The sequence below is a fragment of the Myotis lucifugus genome, unplaced genomic scaffold (assembly GCF_000147115.1).
Source record: "Myotis lucifugus unplaced genomic scaffold, Myoluc2.0 scaffold_62, whole genome shotgun sequence".
Taxonomy (NCBI): domain Eukaryota; kingdom Metazoa; phylum Chordata; class Mammalia; order Chiroptera; family Vespertilionidae; genus Myotis; species Myotis lucifugus.
In genome coordinates, this window is record NW_005871110.1 from 3,506,983 (window position 1) to 3,517,678 (window position 10,696).

Sequence of the window (10,696 nt, forward strand, 5' to 3'; positions counted from 1 at the left end):
AGGGAATAGAGTCAACTTTTGAAGGCAGGTATCCTTCTAATCTGATGATACCGTAGATTTCTTACTCTATTCCCAGGACCATTTTCAGGGCAATGAATTAAAAAACAACAGTATTACAGTTATAAAATAAGTGATGGTGGCAAGCAAAATCCTGGGTACTTATGTATCTCTCATCCAATTAATTCTCTGGGTGATCCTCACTATCAATACCCAAACTGTGACCACTGCTCAGCACAGTAGTGATTGAGAGGCTTTTTTTGGTGCATTTTAAATGCAGTTGGAAATTGAACAACTTGAAATCTATACTATGTCCAATCTGCTTGATAGTTATATTTCTTCTAATCATAAGACTATAAGTTTCCATTCTGGTGGTGTACAATAGTTTCTCAGGAGCTTTATTAGCTTGAGTAGGTAACCTTGAGTCCATTGCCACTGGGATACTAACAACTCATATACCCATCTATTTTTATAAATGGGAAACTGAGGACCAGAGACATGAAGTGTCTTGGCTCAGGCACACAGCTCAAGGCAGAGCTGTGAGTAGAAATCCATGGACCCTGACTCTATCCAGTTGAAGTTCTCCTTCAACTGCTTTTGAACTGTTACCCTTAGGAGAGGAAGCAGAGCAGTCAATAGTCTCCACCACCTGTTTTTAATTGGTTAATTAGCAAGCTTTGGAAAATCATCTTCTTAAAAGAAAGAATGGATTTCTCTCACTCACATGGATGTCCTGAATTTTCTTAAAGACTTTGTTTTGGTGCTTTGAGTTTGAGAGTGAGCCAGAATTCCCTACAGCCAAACTCTCAAAAACAAAACAAAACAAAAACACACACAGAATTACCAACAGCCATTAACTGAAACCTGGGTCGCTGCATTAGCAGGTGACACCAACTGCTTAATGAGGTGCTCCTGTACAGTGATCAATAGAGTTCGGGGGTGGGGTGCCATATCTCCTCCGAAACTCACCCACTTTCTAGACAAATGCAGAGGGCACGGTGGGCAGTCAAAGAGGCAGGGTGAATTAGTGTCAGGGAACATCTTTTATTCATGGGAGTCATACATCAGAGGGAAGTGAGCATGGCTTAGTTTTGTCACAGGAATAAAATAAGAAGCACTGGAAAGTTGGCACTCTGTCAAAATGCCATTTTTGAGTTGTGCAGTTCGTGTGAAAATATCTGCCTTACTTATGAATTTGTGAACTTCAGAGTGTACAGAGTGACGCGCCTCGAAATGAGAGGCTTGGTTAGGCAATTTAGCATTTCTTTTTTTATAGGTGAAAAGACTGGAGGGTGAATTTTACTTTTCCTAAACAGCAGGGGTAACTGGAGGGAGGATGGCTATTTGGGGGCTGGGGATCTCCCAGCACTTAATGAGGGACTTGTACCAGTGAACAGTGGTGGAAGTCTTCCCTGCTGGCAGGCTAGAAGTTCCAGAACCATCCTCACCCCTGTCAGGTGGTGGCCTGGGTATTGGTAGAGACACTGCAGTATGTTTCTAGGAGACTCTACAGGCACAGACACTCACAGCCATGGCAGAGGGGCTCTTCTACCATTCACGTTTCCACACCCGTTTTCCTCCTCCCTACAACGCTAGTAATAATGTCGTTCTTGCATGGCTGCTCTGAGGAGGAAATGACATTCTAATCCACGTCAACATACCTGGCACAAAGGAGTGCTCTTCTGTGCTAAGTTCTCTCCTGTATGGAGTTGCCTGTATTATTTAACTGGGGGAAGCTAGTCATAGCCAACAGCATATCCCCATTTGTACAGAGGAACTGACGAAAGCGAGGAAAGAAAATTCTTTATTAGGTACTAGAACTACTGTTGAAATTGGGTTGTGTGTATTAAAGTACTTTTTTCCCCTTCCTTGAAAAAAAATATTTTTATTGGTTTCAGAGAGGAAGGGAAAGGGAGAGAGAGATAGAAACATCTATGATGAGATAGAATCATTGATTGGCTGCCTTCTGCATACCCCACACTGGGGATTGAGCCAACAACCCAGGCATGTGACCTGACTGGGAATCGAACCCTGACCTCCTGGTTTATAGGTTGGTGCTCAACCACTGAGCCATGCTGTCTAGGCTTCCCTTCCTTTTTCAGGGCACCTCACTGAGAAATACTCCTCCTCTTCCAGGAAGTATCAGTGATGGCATGAATTCTTCAGCATATTATAATGTGAATTTTAGCCAGGTTATAAGTCACAATGTGAATCTCCATGAGGCCACATTACAATGCATTTAGAAGAGGTTCAGTAGCAAGGATTCCACAGCCACAAGAACCATTTCTGCAGTTAAATTCTCATATCACCAACCCTGAATCCACCCATCCTGGAACTAATATGACAGGATTTGTTCCACTTGTTCACCATCAGATAAGGAATCTGACAAGCCAGACCTTTTATATGATCTTGATATAAACATATTTTATGAGATAAAATTAATGTCTTGGACTACAAAATAAGCTTTTGATCCAATGGATCATTTTTGAAGAATCAGATTCAGATTCTGGGCTTTCCTTAAAGTCAAGCCATAATAGCCCCTCTGTCACCAAGTCTAATTCCTCTATGTGTGAAGGTGCTATAGGTTCTAATAGTAACCTTGAATCTCTCCCACCATGCCTTAGAAGGGCCTGTAGGAGGCTACTACCCAGACCCCAGTAAGCTTTGTCACATGGATCTCAGGAGTGATTCTGGTTTCCACAGGGACCTTGCATTTCAACATATTCCACAACCACACTTACCATTTACAGCCAAGTGTATCAGAATCCACTTCTGAATCTTTTCCATGGCCTGGGAAGTCACAGAAAATAAGGAGTAGGTCCCTGAATGACACAGACAGAAACTTAAGTTATGATGGATGCCGTGCTAAAGCTCCGCACATCCCTTTTTCTGTAGATGAAATTGTCCGCATGCCTGTTGATCCTTTCAACAGCATGCTAAGCGAGTACTACCTGACAGATCTACAAGTGTCACTCGTCCATGATATCAGACAAAGAGAGACAAGTAAAGTTGCTGCTCAGAACTGTCATAAGAGCAAACTGGACATAATTTTGAATCCAGAAGATGCTGTATGTAATTTGCAAGCAAAGAAAGAAACTCTCAAGAGCGAGCGAGTGAGCGAGCCCAGTGTAACAGTCCTATTAACATAATGAAACAGAAACTGCGTGACCTTTATCAGGGTATTTTTAGTAGGTTAAATGATGAAGGTAGGCCAGTCAATCCAAACCAATATGCTCTTCAATGCAGCTATGACAGGAGTGTTTTGATTGTACCCAAGGAACTGGTGACTGCAGGGCACAAAAAGGAAACCCAAAAGGGAAAGAGAAAAAGTGAGAAAAGAAATTGAAAATGGATTGATTCCATTAATATGTATAAAGTAGTAATGTTCAGATGATATATGGACCACAAACCATTGAAACGGCTTCAAGGTTTAGCTCAGGTGTTACATAAGCATCTTTTAAGTACTACTACCTGAGTTACTCAGTTAAGGCTGCTGTGAAGCTTATATGGACAAGTGTAGGACTTCAAGATCAGACCTGTGGGGAAGCTGGGGAAAGCCACAACTTTCCAAGTCCTCCTGAATTATATGCACAGTTCATACATATGTACAGAATGTGTGACATGAAAACTTGATATGACTATCCAGACACCTTGGTAAGAAAGGTGGTTACTTTAAAGATAGTAAACACTGGATGTAATTGTTCTAAAATGTATTTAAGTTTTTGACTTGAAATGCAAAGTAGCCTTAACATTCTCATTTAGTTTGTTAGCACTGAAATATATGAACTTTTCAAAACCTATTTTAAATTCTTATGAATACCTAAATTATAACTCTCTGTGGAAATAAATTTTATACTTGAATTATTAAAAACTTAACTTTCCCCTTATATACAGAAATTCCAAGCAAATTGAATATTTTTCCTCCAAAATACCCACATTCAGAAATACAGGTAAATATCTAACAAATAGGTCAGCATGTTAGACTCAATCCAAATTAAAGTCAATATAGTCTATTAAACTGATAAGGGAAATTCCAACTTGGATTTAATAGAATACTATAGGAAATAAAAAAATTATAAGTGGCCAAGCTCTAAACCATGGTGTAAAAACGAAAACTGAAGCTTTTAAAAATAGTACATTAGGCTTTACTGGCTGAGAAGAAAGATCTCTATAATATCGGGTAGGAGAGAGAACGGAGCTAGCTATCTGTGTATTAAGAAACAGAACTCCCAGACAAGTAAGGCAGCCTGAAGGGATGGTCTCATTTATAACATCGATGTCTCACCAAAGAACTTGCATAGCTTCATGTGAAAACATTGCAGGCCATACCTGAGCACAAACCAACAATAGGGGAAGAGTCGATAGATGAGCATAGACTACAACCAAAGAACTGGAAATACTGAAACCACATGAAACAGGAAAGTATCAAGCAAGTGGACTTGAGAATGAATTAAGTCATTAATCCTAGAAATAATGGCATTGAAATGCAAATGATTGAACATCAATACCAGTAGTCTAAGGTTTAATTTCAAAATGAGGTTGTCAGATATTTCAACCATAAGAATCATTTGCCTAACAAGTCAAAGTATTATCTTGGGTTGTAAAAATGCAGTGCTTTATAAGAGAGATTTTTATAATAAACTTTTTCTCCATTTTAAATTGGGCCTAGGTATTTCTTTCAAGCTCTAGGTTTTGCCACAATAATGCTTCTATATACAAGCATCTTCCGATCAGTTTTATACAATTATCACTTTACGTGTTGACATGGTGGCTCTGCAAAGGAGTAGTCCCTCAATGTCTCAACCTTTGGTATTTAGATTACAGTTCAGGGCACTTTACCACAGAAATTATTTCAAGTCTACAATAAAAATTCTACAGTACCAATTTACTTGTAGGCTTCAAAACCATTAGTAGCCTTATTACTCAATTATTGTCTAATTGTCAGACTCCCCCAAATCCCTGGACCACAATGAAATATAGGCAGACATCAAATTGGCAAGGAAAAAAAGGTGCATAGTGGAGCACTGGGACTCAAAGATTCACAACAACAAACTTCAAGCTGTAAACTGAGTCTGGAAGGTATTTTGGCGCATTGTAACCAAAGGTCAATGAATTAAACTTCTAATTTCCTGACACCACCACACACAACAAAAATCACACTGATTCAGGGTGGGTAAATCTAAGCTGCTTACTCAACCATCATTGATAACCCACTTTTAGCAGTGGAAAGATTTTAGTCTCAACTGCCTATTTAGGTTAAGGAACTGATACACAAAGGTTGACTAAACTGTTTTACTAGTTCAGTTGTCTTAACATGCAAGTTATTGTGGAGTTGAGGACAATGCTATGAGAAAAAGGAATCTGGTCTAGTCAGCTTCAGACTTTGGGAACTGATCATTTTTAAAAGGCCAAGTTATAATTGAAGCTGTACACATTTTACTGAGTATAACTATTGAACCAAGCTCTTCACTTCTCTGAACCATTCCTTATTTAATAGCTAAACCAGACCAGTTAATTTTAACATAGATAAGCAGTTAAGACTTGGTGAACTGAGAAACAATCCCATGAAAACAAGGTTTGTGCAAAATGTGTTCCCAATTATTTGGTATGAGGTTTAAAAACAAACCTCAAGGGGACCATAAGAACTAGACTTTTGCCTGGCTGGTATGTCTTAGTGGTTGAGTGCCGATCCAGGAACCAGGAGATCATGGTTTGATTCCAGGTCAGGGCATATGCCTGGGTTGTGGGCTTGATCCCCAGTAGTGGGGGTGCTAGAGGTGGCTGATGGATGATTCTCTCTCCCTCACCTTTCCTCTCTCTGAAATCAATAAAAACATATTTTAAAAAAAGAACTATATCCTTAATATGAGTAATGTTTACTTTTATATTAGTTCATAGAGTTAGCCCTTGGCCTCCTTTAAGTACATTTTCTGGCAGACGTCTTTTTCCCCTTCTGAATTTACAGTGGACTGACCCAAACCTAAATTCCATTTTAAATTGGTTTGAACATAACACTAGTGTTACCTCCCTTAACTATAGAACTATTACTGAAATCATCCTTCCATCCTAAAACTGCATTTGTTAGAAAGTGAAATCTTGCAGACAACCCGATGCTCAGCATCTCATTCCCTTTCTGTAGCCTTCAGTAGAATGCCTTGCTGAACATCCTCACAGATGAGATTAGATTCTTGGTCAAATGTATAAAATTAACAAATGTATGCTACAACAAGAACCTCTGGATATTTGAGTTGTTCCCTATCAAGGCCAACCCAGGTCAGTACTGATGAATTTCCATATCGAAGCCTCAACAAGATGTGGGCCTATGATGCCTATATTGACTTAATCACTTAAAAATTTAAGAGTACATCTTTACTTAACAGCTGGATCAGCTTTTCCACCTATTTGCTCATTTTTGAGTAATACACTTGTTCAACTAGACTTAGCAAAAATTTACTTGCAGCACTAATGGTGTGGCATTAATATTTTATGGGGAATATCAACCATCTGGGCACGTCAGTTCCATAAAGATTGATTTAAGTAAAATTAGACCAAGAATGTACATGTATTTTGGGTATTCTGATCAGTGTTCTACTTTCTGGAAAGGCACATACCTACACTTTTGAGCTGTTATAAGGAGCTGAGACATTCTTTTAAAGCCTCCCTTGGTTATGAAATTAGCTCAGTAGTTCAAATATTTAGCACAAGTAGCAATTGCTAGGATCACTTTTACAGGGAAACCTGTTTAATGATTTCTTGATTATAACTTCTCTTTCAAGCTTTGGGTGTATGGATCAAAGTGGAATGTTGAGTGTCTACTACTTTTTAGGGCTTGATTAGACAGACAAGGTTATCAGAACTCTCAGTGAAAAGGATTACAGGAGATCTTTGGGGAGAATGGCCACCTTGTCTTTAGATGGCCGTCACTATTATTGGAGGACGGGGGTTAGAGTAACTTGCGAAGGATTCTGATTCAGGGATTGGAGTCTAGAAATGTATCCTTTTAATTAGCTCCATAGGTGAATCTGCTCTCAGACAAATCACAAAGAAAGTAAATAAAATTTGTGTGTGTGTTTGAATGAATGTCAAAAGAATAAAATACAATCTTTGCAGGGAACTTCTGAGAATTATTTCCCCTTATTGTAATGTCCCACTCTAATTCTGGTGCAGGAATGCAATCTTTGAGGCAGACAAGTCTTTCCCCCGCCCCAGTTTTATTGAGGTACTAGAGGCCCAATGCATGAAATTCGTGCAAGAGTAGGCCTTCCTTCCCCTGGCTGCTGGCACTGGCTTCCCTCTGGCACCCTTCCCTCGCAGTCCTGGCTTCATCCAGAAGCAGAAGGACGTCTGGTCTAATTAGCATATTATGCTTTTATTATTAGAGATAACTGACAAATAAAATTGTAAGATATTTAAAGTGTACATCATTATGATTTGATATGCTAGTATGTATACATTATGAAAGGATTCCCCCATCTAGTTAATTAACACTCTAATCGTCTCACATATTTATCCTTCTTGTGTATGAGAGAACATTTAAGTTCAACACTAGTAGCAAATTTCAATTATACAACATAGTGTTATTAACTATAGGCATGCTATACATTAGCTTCTCAGACCTTATTCATCTTATAGCTGAAAGTTTGCATTCTATTACCAACCTCTCCCTATTCCTTTCTCCCTGCCCACACCCAGCTCCTGGCAACCACTTTTTTTACTCTCTGGACCTTTAGGGAATTACACTAAGTGAAATAAGTCAGAGAATGACTGTCTTTTCCAATGATTTATCCCAGAGCCGAGGGTTTATTATTCACTTAGCAATTTCTAGGTCCCAGTAAGGAGCTTACAAGTTATTTGACAAATATGAGAAAATTGTTATTTGATAACTTTGGAAGTTTTAGTGGTAATTTGAAAGTTTAACAAAAATGAATGCAAAAGAAAACAGCAATGATAATTTTTTCAGAGATAAGCAGGCTAGTGAGACAAAAGGTAATTTGGATTTGGGTGGTTTTGGAATTTTTAAATTTTCTATAGGAGCCCTTCCCTAAATCTTTGGGACTCTGTTAATTCTGGGATTTAACCACTGCAGGGCTGGTTATTTTTCAGAAGTTCAGCTAAATTCTGGGCTCTAAGTTTTGCTTTTAAGGGCTTCAGCCTTTGCTATTGAAAGCTGTTGGTCATCTATGACACCTTTTTGGTGTCATTTTTTTTCTGGACAATTTCTGCAAGAAAAATAGATTTTCAAAGAATATGATTTGAGTGTGGCAAGGATTTTGATTGGGCTTAACAATGTCGACTTAGGAAAAAACAAACAAAAACCAAAAAGAAACCTCTGAGAGGCAGGTACTGTATTTCTGAGCCATCTGTAGAACTGAGCTGAGTGAGAGGAGTGTATCCAGGAATGGAAATGACGATTAACTCCTGATCACATGATGGAAATGGAGAAAAAATGAAGTCACATTATAAGATAAGGTAAGTGGAAATAGGCCAGGAACCCAGGTACAGGCCAGGAACCCAACTGGCATAGGAAGCAGTATTAGAAACAAGAGTCAAATAGGAATCAGTATCAGAAACAAGAGTCAAGAACAGGAATTCTGGGAAATACTAGGGTTCAGTCAGCAATTTAGTAAACATCATAGTAGTTTTATACTCTAGCTCCATTACTTGCTAGCTGTGTGACTCTGATTGAGTTACTCAACCTCTCTGATCCTCAAATTTCCTAGTTATAAATTATGTTAATTATGAAGTACATAAAAGAGCTGCTGACATAATTATTATTCATACTAGAGGTCCAGTGCACAAAATTCATGCATGTGTAGGGTCACTAGACCTGGCTGGCAATTAGGGGTGATTGGGGCCTTCCAGTTCCCAGCCGGGGCCTTCCTTCTGGCAACTGGCCAGTGCCTCCCTTCCCCAGCTGCCAGCTGCCAGCCGGGGCCTTCCTTCATTCTTCGCCACCCCCTGGTGGTCAGCGCACGTCATAGTGAGCAATTGAACTCTTGGTCTCCCGGTCGAACTCCCAAGGGGACAATTTGCATATTAGGCTTTTATATATATATAGATAGAGACCTGGTGCATGGGTGGGGTTCGGCTGGCCCACTCTGATGGGGGCCATTGGGGCTGGGCCAGCGGGGAGGAGGGGATGTGGGTGGTTAGCCAGCTGGCCTGGCCCCCAATTGGGGTGTTAGGGGCCGATTGGGGGCCGGGCCAGTGTGTGTGTGGGGGGGGCGATTGGGGCTCAGATCAGGCCAGTTGGCTGCCACAGTGCACATCAAAGCCATCGGTTGTTCCAGTCGTTCTGGTTGTTCTGCCATTTGGTTGCTGGGCTTTTGTAGATTAGTATTATTACTATGTGGTTCTCTGCCTCTCCTAATAGGAGATTTTGACCAATTGTCCTGGGCATGTGAGTGAGGCCAGCATGAGAGACAGATATGGATTGGCTGGTCACTCTGCCCTTGTCAGAGCTGGTTATCTCACAGGTGACTTCTGTAACCCTCAGTCAAGCACTGGCAGGATTCACCACATTTGTGAAGCTGATATTACTGTGCTCCATTTGTCTTCATTTCCTCTGCATCAACAACAGCTTGATTTTCTCATTAATGGAGCATTTGCTTAGGAATTATTTTCCAGAGGAACTTAACCACTAATCCCTTTTATGATAACAAAACCACCAAGAAGCTCCCTGTATCAGCTAGGGTCTCAGCAGGCAACAGATGGCATACTCAAATTGGATAATTTATGGAGAGTTTAATAAAGGAGTTATTTAGAAAAGTGGGGCCAGTATGTAGAGAATCTATTAGGGGCATTGCAGAACCTGGGGTTAGTAACTACCACATCCTCTGCCCACCCCTAACCTTGAAAAGAGAGGCAGTGGAGAGGCTATCCCTAGATAGAGACAGTGAGAGCTCCATAACAGGAGCTGTAGTATCTGAAAGATGAAGGCCATCTATGGCAACCCTGCCCGGAAGGAGCCAAAGGAGCAGATAACCCAGCCTCATACTTTCTCCTCTCTCTGGTCAGTTTGTACTACCCACCAGCCAAACCCAGGGGAAAGCTAGAGGGCAAGGGAGCCTGATGAGTCAGACTATGCAGGTCATTGTCCGTAAATCTGGAGAGACAAATGGAAGATACTCAGCTCACCCTCTCCTAGAGGCTCTTAGCTGCCAAGTGTAGCCATGGTAAGTGTGTTTAGGTCTATTAGGTGATGGTAGTGCAAGATACTTATTTCAGAAATACATTTGTTGAATCCTGAACCCCTCAAGAACTTGATGACACTGATTAAGAGTGTGACAGAACTGGATTCTACTCTGCTGTACCGCCTAATATCTCTCTTTTTAAAAAAATATATTTTATTGATTTTTTACAGAGAGGAAGGGAGAGGGATAGAGAGTTAGAAACATCGATGAGAGAGAAACATCGATCAGCTGCCTCCTGCACACTCCCTACTGGGGATGTGCCCACAACCTAGGTACATGCCCTTGACCGGAATCGAACCTGGGACCTTTGCGTCCACAGGCCGACGCTCTATCCACTGAGCCAAACCGGTTAGGGCTCACCTAATATCTCTTACATGCTCTTGAGAAAGACACTTATCTCAGCCTCACTTTCTTCACCAGCAAAATGGGAGTAATGATACATTTATGACAGAATTGTCATAGGAGTAAGGAAATAATATAAGTGAAAATAATTTTATTTTTATTTC

The 10,696-nt window shown here is 40.4% G+C and overlaps 1 pseudogene; it reads left to right on the top strand.

Annotated features, from left to right (window-relative positions):
* The first annotated feature begins 2,129 nt into the window (after positions 1 to 2,129).
* On the top strand, positions 2,130 to 3,343 carry LOC102432843 (annotated as a pseudogene).
* Positions 3,344 to 10,696: the final 7,353 nt, after the last annotated feature.